The sequence below is a fragment of the Ambystoma mexicanum genome, chromosome 4p (genome assembly GCF_040938575.1).
Source record: "Ambystoma mexicanum isolate Mex_15411 chromosome 4p, UKY_AmexF1_1, whole genome shotgun sequence".
In the NCBI taxonomy this organism is placed as follows: Eukaryota; Metazoa; Chordata; class Amphibia; order Caudata; family Ambystomatidae; genus Ambystoma; species Ambystoma mexicanum.
Genome location: NC_090927.1, coordinates 1,098,298,904 through 1,098,316,134, shown reverse-complemented (window position 1 = coordinate 1,098,316,134; position 17,231 = coordinate 1,098,298,904). Strand labels below are relative to the sequence as shown.

At 44.6% G+C, this 17,231-nt stretch overlaps 1 protein-coding gene across 1 annotated transcript in view; it reads left to right on the top strand.

Moving 5' to 3' along the window:
* ENPP1 (ectonucleotide pyrophosphatase/phosphodiesterase 1) overlaps positions 1-17,231 on the top strand; it is a 594,855-nt gene that overhangs the window by 404,686 nt on the left and 172,938 nt on the right. The gene's annotated exons all lie outside the window — the stretch shown is intronic.

Below are 17,231 nucleotides of genomic sequence, written 5' to 3'. Positions count from 1 at the left end.
ATCGGATAACTAAGGACAACAAAGGACCCTCGTGGTTGTTGATTTTGGTAAAACTGCCCGCCTCGATATATGGACCCTCGTTAAGATGCCGTCTCGGACTGCGGGCTCACCGTCCAGGGATCTGGTCGTACAGTACTGTTGAGGTATCGCGTCTCATCCAAGAAGGAGCCGCCTTTCTTACCATCCGATCCCGGTCTGATAGCCACGTCAAAACTTCAACGAGATGGCATCAATCTTGAGGGTCCCTATTCGGGCGCCATCTGTAAAAGCAAGGAAATATCGAGGCTGAGTACCACAAAAGGAAAAACACCAAACACGGGCTATAAAGATTCACAGATCTTTTAACCTACTGTACAGTTACAAAGAAACAGAAACTACACATAGCTATCTGGCTCTCAATACATCACAATGAGTACTAGCCTTTCAGAGTGAGGAGTGAGAGTGCTGGACATCTGGACATTTGGCTTTTTATACAATTCAGTAATATTGTCCAGCCCCTCTACAGGTTAATAATCTGTGGTCTAGAGTTTGTGCCGAGTTCACTTATGGCTCATACAATAATATGCACACGGATTACATGGGTTTGCATTTCCAACAAGTAACAATGGCAAAGTGTATTCCTGGATTTAGCAGTAAGCCTTACCACATATCCCTTCACAATGCAGTTCTGCCAGTGTCCACGCTCAACATTTGCATTACATTGTCCTCAATGTGTGTTCGTGGATGAGGCTTGACAATCCTTAGAGCACAAGTCATGCTTGGGACAAGGTCTCATTACCTAGTTTAAACATTTGGCCCTTGGACAGTCTAACCATTAACTAGATTCAAAAGGTCGGTAATGCTTGGTTACAAGTTGGAAACACAGTCCACCATTTTAGAACACAGACTCACAAATGAACATAAATCAAAATGGCGGAAGATCCTAAAATGGCAGCGAAGTCGATCTAAAATCGGAACTTTGCAACGCAGTTTTCTTCGCAGAGCGACTAGGCTTAGGCCAACATATATCAGAAGGCGGCACAATATGATTTCCCATTTAACAACCCATGCACCCTACCACCACACTCTCTACCCCACACACCACCCTTACTGCCACTCTACCTCCACCCTACCTCCTCTCTCTCTACCTTCACCCACCCATCCTACCTCCTCTCCATACCCCTACCCACCTGAACCCCACCCCAACACAACCACCTTTCCCGCTCTCTAAATCCCCACCCTCCCAAGGCTGCTTTGTTTTTCATGTTTTTTTGCTCCAGAGCAGCTACCATCACCCAGCCCACCGCACTCTCTCTAACCTCACCCTCTCATCCTACCCTACCCACCCTCACACCCTACCCATTCCCTTTCTACCACCACCCACCCACTCGACCAAACGCTCTACCCCGACCTAGTCCCCACCCTCTTTACCCCCACCCACCCTGTCAACACCCTCACTAAGTTTCAACTTCTTCCTATAGTTTTATTTGAAAACAAAACCATTCCGGAATGGTTTCTTTTTTAGAAATAAAACTATAGGAACAGTAAAACTTAATTTTACAAAGTAGAGGAGCACCGCTCCCAATGGCTCCCGCTCACTTCGACCACTGGTGTCAAGAATGGTAACCCTTATGGAAGTACCCTACTAGTACTACAAGTAGTCGCGCCTTGAAACACTTGTGTATAGGCGCGTTATAAATGCCATATCATAATATCATATCATAGAGGTTATTCTACTGATCTTTGCATGTCAGGTGGCTCCCAGTCTTGTCCCCAAGAAACGATCTATTACATTGTTGCAGAGTAGTGGGCTTACCATTGGTTCTTGCCCATTGCCCTCCACCCCTGATTTTTTATGTCATGATTGTCTAGAGCTGATCTCCCCAGGCCTGGGACTCGATTCGGTTCTCAGCTCTCTGTGCACCTCTTCAAGGTAATCTGAAACGATTATGTGTCTGTATTGTAACTGATAGTATACCACCTCTGCCTATGAGAGTGCGCTCCCACGTTGCAGCACTTGTTTCATTCCTCATTTGGTTTTACTTTACTTTACTTTATTGCATTTATATTGTGCAACCATAAACCCATAGTGTGAGGGCGCCAACAAGACAAAGAAGAAGACCTGTAGGACCGGGAGCAGAAATGGAGAAGCTAAGGATCATGTGCTACTACTTGATGAGGAAGGTTTTTAAGTCCTTTTTGAAGTTGCTCAGGGCTACAGAGTGTCTCAACTGAACTGGTAGGGTGTTCCAGATAGCTGGTGCCACAAAGGCAAATGGACCCCTTTGTGCTTTCTTGGTTTTGACTTTGGGCTGGTATTGGCTCTGTTTCCCATCACAGGTGAATGCCCATTGTCTGGCTGGGATGCATCGCGTGCTTGTAGACCTCAAAAATCGAACTCTTGAGCCTGCATTTATGAGGATTTATTCCCTTTTTCTGCAGCTGGTCCCTTGTCGTCTAGTGTTTGGAACGCAACCGTGTATTTCTGACCTTGGCTGTGAGCCTGTTTCGCGCTCCGTCCAGCCTGAGTCAGCTCCTCTTGTCTTGTGCTCAGTGACTTGAGTCCTTCTGTAATTTTCCTTAGACTTATAATATGATTCCTACATGCTCATGTTATACTAGGTAATCTATACATTAATCACACGTAGTCCTACCAAGCTCCATATATACTGCTGTAGTTCCATAGGGTTATTTGTCTTAAGCAGCTGCAAGCTTGCTCAAGATCTCTTGTTGTCTTGCGTTTCTGTGTTACTGCATTTGGCTAGTGAAAAAATAATAAAAGCTTTGACAATATCTATGTGTATCCGTCCTCTAGCTATATAACTGTGTAAGCGTGTTCTTCGTGTATACAAATGTGTGTTTGTGTAATGCGGTGCAGGGCTGCCAGTGTGCTGCATGACTAATGCTGCTATATCGTGGTGTCACTAATGATGTCATCATTGTGGCTTCTTGGTGTTTAATTGAGACTGTCCATTAAGTTATTCCCATCCACGATCTCCATTGTGTCCCCTATACCTCTAAAGCTATGCACCAGATTAGGTCTGATTTGCTGACTGAGGGGGTACCTTTCTGTGTACGAGTCAGCCAATGGTGCACTTGGGATTTGTCCAAAATAAGATGGGTGACTTTGAACATTCCTGGCCCTCCGTCTTTTCATGCTCATCGGGGTCAGGGGGGCATTCCTGGGACCCTCTCTTCAGAGCTATTAAATACAATGCTACCTCTCCTTCAGATACCCAGACTCTCGCTGCTACACAAACCCTGTGAAGCATACCTGACTGAGGATGATCGAAAATCGCCCTGTACACGGAAGCCTACCTCGCACGTCTTTGTCCTCATTCAGGGCATCCCTGCACCCAGCAGCATGTCTCGTCAACAATCAAAGCAAGCTTGACCAATACCCCTTAGAGTGCACCTGTCTCTTTGGCTTTGACTACAAGCATCAATAATAGTTATGTCCTTCAGAATCATCTGGAAATCAGTAATGACCAAATCTCCATTGTGGAACTGCTCAACGTTTGTTTTTTCCATAGGTCCATTCACCTGCATCACATTCAGTGCTGGCATTTTTTGCCTGCATCCACCAAACCATTTTGGCATGAATATTGCATTAACCCACTATGCATTTCTCATGTTTCCCACTGCAGTGACAGGTCATGTCTCTTGTTGCAGTACTGTCTGAGCCTTCTTTGGCTGTCCGCACCAATTTTTGTTTTGTTCTCCCCACACACTGCACCAACCTTTCTATAATCCTTTGTGTGGGACACCATTGCAAACTCCAACCTCCCGCTTGCTCCCCCTCCTCTTTTATTCTTCTGCCTGCATATGGGGAGATATCTGAAACTGTCCTCCTTCTCCCCCTCGTCCTCAATTCCACTCCAGCACACGTTTCCTCAGGCCCCTGTCCCACATGTCATTTCTACCACCTTGCAACTTCCATGATGCGTCAAAATGGGTGGGGCATCGTCTGGGAAAGATGGCCTTTTAGCAAATAACTTGCCCTGAAATTGGGCACTTTTTGTGCAACAGCAACTTCTTCTAAATCAAACCCACCCCTTAATCCTCCTGATTCAGGGAGGGGCTCAAGCCTCAAGCAGTTCCCATATCTGCATACTCGAGACCACATGGAACTCTATTTTTGAGATTATAGCCCCCTCTATAAATCTTCACCTCTCTCCATAATCCTCACACCCGTTATCAGATCTGTAACATGTTGCAGGAGAAGGATATCCCCAGCATCTCCCTGGAAATGGTCATTCACCACACGCACAGGAAATGTTGTTATATTAAGTCACAAACTCCACAGGAATGTGGATTGGTGACATTTTCATTGGCTAGTGTGGGGAAGCTGACCACTGATGCAAGTAAAGCAAAGAGAGTGCGTAATCAAGCCTTTATTTGAAGATAGTGTCAGGATGGGGTTGATAAAACATCTATAGGGCCTAGGGGAAATTACTAAAAACCACAGAGTAATGGCTATGGAAAACATGTCGGGGTTGGGCCAATGCAATTTGAGGGGGTCATGGCGTTTCCAAACACAAACATGGTGTTTAGCTAAAATAAAAATTTAAACTGTCTCTTAAACAGTCTGCGTCCCTCCAGAGACACCATAATCTACCCATAGCAAATGTTCCAATGAGACAGCCAACCAAAATGTCTTAAAACCTAATATTAAGTAGCCCTGTTAGTCCACTAGGCTACACTTCGACTACTCAACACAAAGTCCAGCGTTCTGGCCAACAACAGAAAGATTCACAGTTTATCACTATAATGTCCAGCCCTATACTAAAATAAAATCCAACACAGAACAAGCTCGCCACCTCCCTTCCTTGGGAGTACTCATAACATGATTGCCTCTTTCCGGGGCGTTCTCCCCAGCAGGCTTCTTTCACAAGCCCCAGGTGTATCCTGGCATAGTCTCATAAGGTCCCTCTGTCCCAGGTTGTATGTCTCTCCTGGTGTCATCTCCACCGGGTCTTGCTCTCATAAGTCACAGATTCCACTATCAGGCTTTCCGTGGGGTCTTTTCTCCAGTGCCCTCTCCAAGCCACTGTGGTTCAGTTTTCCCTCACTGAACTCAGACTCTCAACAGCATCTCCAGTAGGTGTTCCCTCCTCCACCCTCTTAGATGCCAGAGTCCTTGTCTCAAAACCTCCAACAACCATCCCACTTTATCCCATGTGGGGTCTTCTTTTTCCCTCAGGGTTGTAGTACCAGGATCTCACATTGCTTCCTGGTAAGAGGTTCTCAAGGACTTCCTTGAATCGGGTAGCAGTCCCCCTTCCAGGCAGGCAGCAGAGGTAAGTATGTCTACCTTCTCTGGGTCCAAGACTGTCTACAGCCTCCTTTTATACCCCTGAGGATGGGGTCATTCTTGTAAACTGAGTTCTGATTGTCTCTTCCCACACCCTCCTATGTTGCTTGGTTCAGAATTGTTAATTAGTAATGGCTGCTTGCGCTTGCATGTGTCATCACCTGTGGGTGAGGCTTTAAAATGGATATTTGCCTTGGGCTACATCTTTGTTTTGGCCAGACTCTGATCAGCTGTCCACGCGTGTCCCCCCACTCAAGCAAAGGGCATACTTGGATGGTCTGGACTTTTGGCCCCATTCGCGGAATAAGCAAGTCACTGGCACGCGTGTTCCTGATCTGCAACTCTCGTTGTGGTTCATTTTCATATGCCACCTTGGTCAAGCAGCACCGGCCCCATGATCCACCATGCTGCAAGTATCCTCTATGGTAGCTGGGACTTTTTGTTCTCCATATTCATATTATCCCTCAAGTTCGATTGCAGACTAGTAGGCGGCTACTGCTTTTCAAGGCACAGAGCTCGGGGAGTCTGCTCCTTCCACGCTCTCCTAACCATACCAGGCAAACGCAAGACCACCTCACTCTCCTGTAACTCCTGTAACTTGGTTTCTGCAGTATAAAGGATGGTGTGCGCCTCTAACTCACCACAATAGGCATAGACCTTTAGGAAATGTATGATTCTGCTTAGGAGAAATATGTGCTCCCATGAGTCTGGGGATCATTGCTTTTGGTCTGAAATGAATCTAATGAATCTCTGACTTCCTGCAAAAAGCAGACAACTTCCTGGGCAGAGCTATTAATTACCATTATACCAGTTATCATGACATGTTTGCTTAAATCTGGGTACTTTTTGAAAAATGTTGCTTTAAATTCTATGGGCATTCCATTCTACTATGCATTCCGACTTTTTAATTAAGCCCCCCATTCGCCTCTTTTGTCGCACACTATCTACCTCTCCCACCTTCTACATCCAACCCCTTTCATTTGTTCTATATCTTTTCTCTAATTCTCATCTTGCCGCCCGCTCCTCCACACCCACCCATTTTATATATAATGAAGCATTTACCTTTTAATGAGACCCCCTTGTCAACCTCATTTTACCTTACACCTTGACGCCTCAGACACCCATCACCTAAACCCACCTTCCTCAGCCTCCATCCTTCATGGTAAATGTACTTTTTGCATTTGTAACAGCCTTCACCCTTCTGCTTTGTGTGTTGTTGCTGATTACTCACTGTTTGCTTGGTGTTCCGAATGCATGAGTCCTTTTGGACTCATTCCTAGTACTGCAGTGCAGGTAAAAATGACGGCAATTCAGTGGTAATTCAATTAACGCAGAATTACCACTGCATTTACGCACTGCTGCACTACAAGTTAGGTGGTATGGTGGAGGATATACCTCCAGCAAAAGGCTGGCGGTAAATCCATCACCTTACCACCAAAAGCCAGTAAAAGTGGCAGAATCCACATGGAGTCCTATGTGGCAGTAACAGCGGTCGAGTTTGGCAGTAATTCAGCAGATTTACGTCAGAATTACCACCAAACCAGTAATGAGGCCCTGAGCTCAGAATTTGATCAACCTATTCATCAACAGTTTGTCATTTGTTATATTTTTGTTTTCATTCGATAGATTGGAATCTAATTGCCCATCTTCTGGGCGCCATGAAAATACTTTTGTTTTGCCTGCAATGAATCGCAATTATAATGCATCATGTGGGCCTTCTCAAGCTGGATCGCTCTCTGCAATGTTCACAGGAATTAGCACCTAGAGTGCAACTTTGGAATCATTAGAGTCAACCTGTATCCAGGTCTTAAGGGCGTTATTCTCCGGGTGAGCTGTGGACCACAATGGCTTTTAACCTTCCATTAGCCACTCTGGGTGCCATCAGCTGGCCCTTTCACTGCTCCCTTCTAACCATTTTTGATTTTCTCACCTGCCCGCTCCTGCCTCATTCTGCCCTCCTGCGCCTCAGTCACCTCTCCCCTCAACCACATGCCTCTGTTGCACTGCCCACAGGGAGCCTAGAAACCGAACAGGCACTGCCACTCAAAGGCTACCAATCGTTTGTTGCTGGGCGTGCATGGAATAATTGTTTTTAACTTGTTGTCACTGTTTGTGGGCTTCTATCGCTATAATGGCTAGAATTGAATAATAATAATCCAGAAACTTCTTTCTGAATGTGGGATTAGTTGGTGCATTAGTTCTTAGGATCCCCTGGTGAATTCAGAGCATTGCTTCCTGGCCTTGCTTGAGGACCTGCCTGTAGATCCTTATCGAGTTGTTGGTAAAGGCAGCGCCTCTTTGGGCCTTCCTTCCTCTCACACTGAAGCACTTGTTGCTAGGCCCAGCAAAGGTCATGGTTTAAAAGTGCTCAAATCAAAAAAGCCGATTCCAGGACTAACGGTAAATGTGGTCCAGGAATGATGACAACATGACAGTCTTATAGGACAGCTGCGGCAGGCTAACTTTCCTATCAAACGTCATTTGTGTAATGCACACTGGTATACTTTTCAGTCGAGCTGCAAATAGCCTCCAGTAACTCCTGTACTGGGATTCGTTGTCTGTATTGGCTGTATTATGGACCTGAGAGCTGGAGATACAATACGGGTATGGCTTTGGGAGGCAGTTCATTGCTGGATGCAGTTCATGGGGTGTCGGACACAATCCTAGGGTGCTTGGTGGTGACTAAAGTGAGATGCGAGGAACTAGGAGCCCTGCAATATAGGCGGGCCTTGACCCCTACTAGCTTGCGAGGATTCCTCTACTCTTGTAGAAGATCTGCAGTTCACACACATTCATGATGCTCCACTTGATTGCAAATGCTCTCCGCTATCGCTTTCCCACTTTGGGCGCCATGCTCTGCTGTAGGAGGGTCCTCCTCTCATTTGCTTACAAATAGTGTGAAGAGTGCAGCTCGCTAAGATTGTTCTCCCCTACACCTTAAGTGCCTTTTGCGGCACCAGATCCATGTGTTTTCCCACAAGGCACATCCTAATATGCGTTTAACCTCATTTGCATACCATTATTACAACACTTTCATTACATACACTGATAAAGCCAGTCAAGCTTAGATCTAATTTCATACAACTTAAAAATGTATCAATGAACTTATATACAACCACACGATTTGTTTGCTTTACATAGCATCACGAACTTTTATTAACAAATGTCTGACAGGAGAATTCAAACCCCTTTTTAACAATCAACTGTGTATGGTGGTGACTCTTGTGTCACTGGGGCTTTCAAGATAATGCCTTTCTAGGGCCTGGACCCAGTTTGAAGAATTGCATTTTACCCTAGTGATTGCTCACCCGGGCCCATGATATCTCCAGATACTAGAATGTCCCTTTAGGTCTGTCACTCATTTTGATATAGTGTGACTCTTTTTCTCAACATATGTTGTGCATTTGTCCCTCCTCTGGGGAACAAGGGAAAATATTTCAGAATTACTTAGGGAGGGCAACTACCTACTTGTCTATTAGTGATTTCACTGCTGTAGTCAGTATTATTCTTTGTGCTCTGCAATCATCACTTTAACTTGGTCAGTAGTTTTTCATCTAAAGAAACCAGAGGAACCATCATTTATTTTATGCTGAACCATCATTCCAACTTTTATGAAAGCTCTGGACTAACCGGCTACTGCAATGTTCAGGTTGTTTTGCATAGGCAGCAACAATAATTCTGCCATTCAGGAAAGATACTTGGCTGTCCAAACGGTATCCAGTGGTATTACCACATAGCTAATACCGAAAAATATTTTGAACAAATCATTATTACCGAAAAAATACAGAATTATTATTAAATATATATATATGTGGTGGGGTAAGGGGTAAACGGTTGGGGCGGGCGTTAGGCGGGGTTATAAACAAAGGGAAATGGCGGGGGGGGGGTAATTCGTTAATATCACATGGAACGGTCCAAACATCATACAGCTTTTCTAAATGATTTTGTAAATTTGATAGCCTGTTAACAAAATATCTATTGGTGTCGATGGAAGGTTATGTGGGTAGAAATCAATGATAAACTAAACACTGTCGATTTATTTTGGAAAATTCAATGGAAAAGTTATCTCTAAATATTTTACGAGCATTGACTGAACACTTTTGCTTTGAAAAGGGTAAGCGTGTTCCCATCAAATGTCCGAGTCCAGGTTAATGTGATGCACTGCCTTGTTAGTCGTGTACCTCGACATGCAGAAGGTGGCAGGCGGTTGTGATCTCCTCCTCGAAAAACAGTGAGTTTATTAAAAAAATCCATAGAACTACTGCACATTTTGCCTTCAAAAGTTCCTATGCAGAATCCTAGAGACGATAGTCTTAAAACACTCTACTTTTACATTGCCCATTTTAGCACTTTCACCCGCACCTGTGTGAATTTCACAATATATACTTTACTAAGCCTGGACCTACCCATGTATTTAATTTGCTCATCTGGAAAGTGTGGGTATATATGGGGGTCTCATTTTCCATACAGTAAAACTATACCCTCTTACAGCTTAGCCCCAGTATAGAAACCCATTGCTGTCGACATGGATAGTTGGGGGAATCTAAGTTGTATAGTAAAAATTGTTAAAATGTCAATAATTCTGAAAGTGAATTACTTGTTTGGTATGCCACTCCTTTGGCCAGATGGGTTTGCTTTTAAGATGTAAAAGTATTCATTTGGAAATACTGGAATCCTAGAATTAGTATTGATACATTATTTTCTAGTCCGCACGTGGGCGTGTTTAGACTTCCCAATGTGGATCTCGATAAGCCCATCTTTCAAGTTACAGGAATGGCTTAAACCCCCTGGACATTGGACTTAATCTACAATTCCCAACAAGGCTTGCATAAGCATCCCATGGTAGCTTCCTCACTTAAGGCTTTTAACAGAATACACAGATTCATGAAAATGGACACCAGTTACATCTAGAAGCCCCCATTTAGAATAATATTGAAATAAACATGTCTGTCAATACTTTATCTAAAGAATGCAAGATATCTGGGATAATGGTAGACTACTTTCATAAGACTACTTTAAAGAAAACATTGTCTCTACATTCAACAATACTGGAAATATATCCAAGTTCAGGTTTGCTTGGGGAAAGCAATGAACTCTACGAAGTGGAGAGAAATTTCTTCCCCAACAAACAAACCGTTACTTTGAATGGGCAGGTGGAAAACAACTTGTTTCTAAAGCATATACCAGAACATTAGACACCACATATTACAACATAGTGTCCTTTACTCTTCGCCACGCGTGGGAAAGAAAATATACACTTCAGTAGAAAGTTCGAATCAAAGAGGAAAGAGTACAATTAATTCAATTTCATGAATGGTACTGGTGGCCAAAGAAATTATTTCAGGCAGGCCTGCAAAGCAATGACTCATGCTGGATATGATTACGATGATGGAGAACATGATGGAGATGATTACGATGATGGAGATCATGATGGAGATGATTACGATGATGGAGATCATGATGGAGATGATTATCATTATTACGAATGCCTTTTAAACGAGTACAAAATGAGTCCTGGTCCACTACTCTGCTCATTCTGTAATACCTTCATTTGAGATATCGGGTTCTCTTTTTGGTTTGATTACCATAGCCTTGGAAACCCTGATTTGTGTTTTCCTTTGCTTCCTTAACCTCTCAACGCCACACTAAAGAGAATATCTGTATCATTGATATTTGGGGCTTGCTAATCTTGCAGTGTCTAATGAAACTGCCCAAAACCATGTCTTTTCTATCATCTGCCACTGACTCACGCATGCCTATCGTGCAAACGTTTGTTTAAAATCAGGGTTGCGCCGTGAATTGTAGTTTGTTGTGGTGCTATGGTTCATCCTTACGGAAGTGATTGCAATGGGCCAGGTGATTAGCTACTCCTTTTCATTCACTTTAACAAGTGAGACGTTACTGTCGTGGAAGATATACAGGATATGCAAATTCCGTTTTTTCATCTGATTATTTGTATGTAAGTGGCTTGAATGACATTGGTTAAAATTGTATTGAAACATGCATAATGCTGTGCACTATTTTTAGGGCTTTCACCTATTATAATTAGTTATTTATAACGCGTTTAATATCCAGATGTGTCTAAGCGCGGACCCGGGATCGAACCTGTGTTGCTTTGCGTCAGATCGAACCTGTGTTGTTCTGCGTCGTCTTGCTTCCAAGGCGAGTGCGTTGCCCCTGAGCCATCTCCCGAGACTATTAGCTGTGACTGGCTATATGCATAATTATTTTACTCTGCTGCGTCAAAGCTTTGCCAACAGAGGCCCAAACATGTTATTAAAAAGTATAATCTATTTTAAGCGGCTTTGTGGATCTTGGCAAACAGTTAACTTCGTTGGTTGCATTATTTCACTTGGTAAATATTTCTCCATAATGCACTAGCAATGGGTTTTATTGAATTAATACCCTATGTGACCTCCCCCGGAGTAAAGTCTGATCATTATCACTCTGAATCCCACTCAGCAATGAGTTCAACACTGCAGCTCATGTTCCAAATCTTTCTGTGAAACAAGTTGGATTACCTATTCTCAAAGGCTATTCCGAGCTGATAGGTTCTGATTTCTTCAGCGTAGAATAACACAATGGACAAATGGGCCAAAACCAGATCACTTCCAACTGTGCAGCGCTTCAGTGCTTCTCCATTACAAAGGAACAGCCCCTCGTTTCCTGAATCCTAGGCCAACCCCTTTCATTTCATGTCTGTTTTGCTCTGGATCTGAGTTCGGATCCCCTTGGCCCGAATTCATTTTCAACATTTTGTAAAATAGATATTGAGTAACTCATTTGTTATGCCCAGACACCTGTGTTGTAATAAAAGTGATTGACATTCTATACTGTCTAAACACCGACCTGCGTGTTGCACAGCATTTCTCTATGCGTACAATGTGCTCTGCACAACCCTTCAGACATTTCTCCATGAAGGAACACTATTTTTAAAACTGTCTTTGTTGGCAACCCTTAATGCACCAGAAACCACATGGTGTGGCCATTTCCAGCAGCTTGGTGGCTGTATGCTCTTAATAAGCATAATTGTAACCAAGCGGATTTCACCTGGCCATAAATGTGTGTCCACACTGGCACTGCCGAGGACCAGCACAACGCATGCACGCATGCGCCAGAATTCCACATTAAGGGTCCTTTTGAAACCATTCTGCTTTGTGCTTCACACTAAGATCATAATTCATGTAGACACTGAGATCTTTGATAAAGTTCGCAACTTGGTGGCTGGCGAATGCCAAAGGAGTGGAAGGGCCAAGTTTCCAGTACGTTCTGGGGACTTAGAGCAGTGCTTCAATAATGGATCTGTGTTGGATGAAGGCTCCCTAGAGGATTTAGGCAACACATCTTTAGTGGCCTCCGTTCTTATAGTGTCTAATGTTTAAATTCACATGTTATCATGTTTTGAAACATTTTATAAGGTTGCACATCACATCAGGTTTTAGCACTGTATCATTTTATGAGTTGTTTGTAAATTTCACATTCATTCAGCAAGTCTATGGGCCTCATTACACGGACGGCGGTGGACCAAGGTGCTATTAGCACCTTGGTCCATGCTGGTAAAATACCGCCACCGCCTTGGTGGAAAGGGGAATTACCGCCCTATTCCAAGGTTGGTGGGGCGGTAATTCCCCCTTCCCCCATTGCCCTTCCCCATTCCCATTTTTGCCCCATAGGGCTCTATGGGAATGGGGAAGGCGCTAATTACGGCACCGCAAATTGCGGTACCGTAATTAGCTCCCTGGTCCCTTTGCGGGTTGGTTTTTAACGCCTGCAAAAAGCAGGCGTTAAATTTTCCAACCCGCAAAGGGACCTCGGAGTAAGGCGGTAAGGGTTTACCGGTACCGGTAAAATACCGGTACCGGTAAACCCTTACCGCCTACTGTGTAATGAGGCCCTATGTATTATTTATTCTACCACTAAATGTAAGCCCTGCACATTTTCTCAAAGACTGTCTTAGCTTCTAACATTGTATCCACTTTTCAGCAATAGAATGATTTGTAGTCATTTGTTGCTGTAGTAAATTGTTGGAACATTAATACGGTCTACACAGCCTCACTTTCATCATGGAGAAACGAATCTGGCTGCAGCACTGCTGCTGCTGCGGCTGCTGCTGTTGCTGCTGCTGCTCCAGTAGTGTAAAGCAAGAAATCCGGTACATTCTATGACCTTTGCGGCCCCTAAACTTCGTGTCTGACGACCTAATAGATGACCTGGCCCTTGCTTGTGCGTTATGAGATCAAATGCGCCCACCTCCATCTATTCTTCGTTCAGAGCTGTACGTATGTGTTGCCAGTTGCCTGCAGCTTCCGAAGGCGACCCGGGGGAGGAGTTTGTACCCGCTAAATAGAAGCAGCCTGGAGGACAGCATAGCTGAGGGAGTGGACGCTCAGAAGAATGTTTCGAATTTCGCCCAACAGATTATGCTCGCAAGGAGTGACATGGACCAGTGGAATATGTGTGAAGAAGCCCAGAGCCACAACCTATTCCTCTAGAAAAGTGTCGGGCATGGCATTGCCAAATTCGGCAGATCAATCGAGAATGAGGGGGTATGGTTCATTGTCTTCAAAAGAAAGAATATCTTTCCAAGTAGAGACAGTTCCATGTCTTAAAATCGTGGCAAAAATGGCCATGTATACAAAATATTGCTGCAAAAAGTCTGTGGTTTTGCCGCCACAATCATGTAAAGGTTGAGGGGGACACCCCGCAACCCCCGGACCCATTATACCATTTAAGACGAGCAGGGGACAACCCCGCAACCCCCGCTCCCCTTACATGGTATAATGGGTACACCTTTGTCGGGTCAAACCACAGCATTTTTGCCGCACATTGTTTTACCGGCAACATTTTTGCCATGATTTTATTACCTGATACCTTAGAGACAAGGGACATTTTGATGATATGTGAAGGACAGAAACCAGACCAGTGGCTTACACATATACCTGGAGGCTAGCTGCTGCAGCAGGGCAAATAAATATTTCTTAATATTTTCCATAATTTATTTATTTCATTTATTTATAGAAAGAAGACACAATGCTCTTTTGATCACAAAAGAACGTATAATAGAGAAAAGAAATCAGATTTGCCGGGAAGCAGTGATCAACGTACAATGGGGTGAGTTTGAGGGACATCCTGACCAGTGGCGACCGGTGACTTTGAAAGGTGGTGGGGCGCAAGGTCCATCGAATTAGGGAGCGAGCGCATGCAGCGCACAAGCCCAACCCATACCAAGGAGGGTGCAGGAGGATCCTCCCCCCGTGAGAACATTTTGGCAAAATGGTTTCCAAAATGTGACATTTATTTAATTTATTTATTTAGCATTTGTAGCACGCGCCAAACCCGTGGGTATCTGGGTGCTGGAAAGCAGGTAATACATATGACAGGGTTATCACAGGCAACTGTAGAACACAGAGGGTTGGCATAAATCATATTACGCATATTTACAGACATAAGATATTTACATATACATTTATCACGTCAGTGCGTAATCAATAATATGTACATGTGCCACCTTATTAACATAGGTAATATAAAGTGAGCGGGAGCACAATAGAGCACAGTCGGTATATTCACAGGAGCATATACTACTGCCCAAACCCAGAGAAATGTGCCATCAAAAGCATTGGGTTTTTCAAACTAATGGTGGTACATTATTCGTACGCGTGCAAGTGTGATGGTGTATTTTACAGCAGCTTGTATTGAGTACAGCTGGTATCGTATGCAGAAAGAAATTCATTATAATGACGAACATACACACCCAGAGGGACAAACACACCGAGGAGGGACATGCTCACCAAGAGGGACCGTACACACCCAGAGGGAGGGACAAACACACTGAGGAGGAAAATACACACTTGCACACCGTCCTCAAGGGACTCAAAGCTGAATCAGGCCTACTCGATTCAACTTTCAGACAATAAAGAATGAAACGCCTTTGCAGCGAATGTCCAACCTACTGAGTTGCCTTACCCAGAGATCTACAAAAATTGCAGGGTAATAGCATGCATGGGAAATGTCTGGTTCAGGAGATGAACTTTGAGACAAACTGCGGTGCGACTGCCTGTCATTACACTGATCATGTAACGCGGCTAGTACAGCACAGTCAACCAGATGTATAGAACCTGCCAGGGCAGTGTATCCTCTGTGCAACACCACAGTGATGCCTAAGGCTTCAATGGCCTGCAAGACACTAATAGCTCTTAACGGCCCACACTGGTTGGACCATTAAAGAACCATTAAGCCCCACATGCAGGTTCTTCACAAAACGGTTCCTGACCGTAAAGTGGCTTTTACACATTGGAAACCTTGGCTTGGAAGCTTCACACACAGGCATTTTGTGTCACCGTGCGCATAAACATATTTTGTGGGCAAGCATTTAGCACATGGAAGCTTTGGATTTGGTCAAGGGTGAAAGTCACATAAAAATACAAATCCTCCATGGTCCTGCGAGTAATCAGAGATTGGAGATGAGGCACTGCATACCCAAAATGGTGAAGGAGGAGCTGAAAGTGAAGCCAGAATAGATGAAGGATGCAATCTCAACAAATAGATAGAGGGGAGCGTCGATGCGGGCTGCATCGATGCGCAGCTCTCACCTAAGTGCCAATGTAGCACTTGAGTGAGAGCTTCCATGCTAGAAGAGACTGGCATGCAGGGCCGCTCTGGGCCACTATCGGATGCGGATGGATCTTGCATGGCGCTGGTGTAACGAGATTGCCTTGTGGGAGTCAGCTGCTGGCACAGTCTGCTACACACAGAGCACAGCGTCTCAGATGAGAACAAGCCTATTTGAGGTTCATCTGCCATTTGGAGCTGTAGTATTCTGTCTCCCTAGCGAAGGACTTTTCAGCTAGCTTACAGAGCTATGTTAAAATATATAATTCTTCATACAAAACAAGACCATCATCGGCTTTGAAAGAGCCTTTTAACTGGACCTATGCAACATTTCATCAAACTTTAAAGAACACAATCATTCCTTCGGAATTAAAAAAATTTAACCGCATCCATCTTCCTCCCTCACAAAAGTTCCCCAACACGTCTGTGTAACCAAACATCGAATCAGAATTCAAAAAAGGATATATTCATCACAATACACACTGAGGTTGTCACTTCAAGTGTTGGTTCGTTTATCAGCTGCCTTGAACTCCCAAGTGCCCCGTATTCATCATTCCCTCCCAAAACGATCAACTCTTCATAACATGTGTCTGAGCTCAACAGCAGGAAGCATGGCAATCCTAAAAGGTCAAGGCGTAAGCCAATCCTGGCACCGCACAGCTACATATCACACTGAACACCACCTACCCTACCCAGGTACTGCCACCTGAAGAATAAGCACACACCAATGCGTGGGTCTGTGTCAGAGTCACTTGGATAGAGAGCTGGGAGAGGGACTGAACCGCTGCTTGATGCAACCCCTTGAAGTGGTGACCCAGAGAGCACTTCAGTCTGCTGCTCTTGCGGCATGGGCAAGCACCAGCAGCCTGCCAGCCCCTCACACGCAGCTGCTGTCAGCACCAGGTAGCATCATATTGAACGACATACTTCCCCCCACAAGCGAGCATCATGGAGGGTCGCGACGCACGAGACAAAGCTCAGACAGCAGACGCGCAGTGGCACACCCAAATAGAAGGAAACAGTAGGGTACACAGATTGGCTGGGAGGAATGTTTAATGTCTGCATTATCTCAATGGCGCTAGCTTCGAGTTATGCCTAGTGTCACGATGCCTGCCCCCGGAAAGCCAGACCAGGCCCAGCAACCCCGGAAGCAGGCATCATGCCACTTGAAGCATGCCCAAAAACCCCACTTAGGGGCTCTTTGGCTACAGTCCTGGCGCCTATGGTGCCAGGCTCATAAGAATAAAGTCAGTCCTGGCGCCATGGGCGCCAGGCTCATTACAGAAATCTTACCTGTTGCAGACCATGCTGCACGAAGCCACAAGCC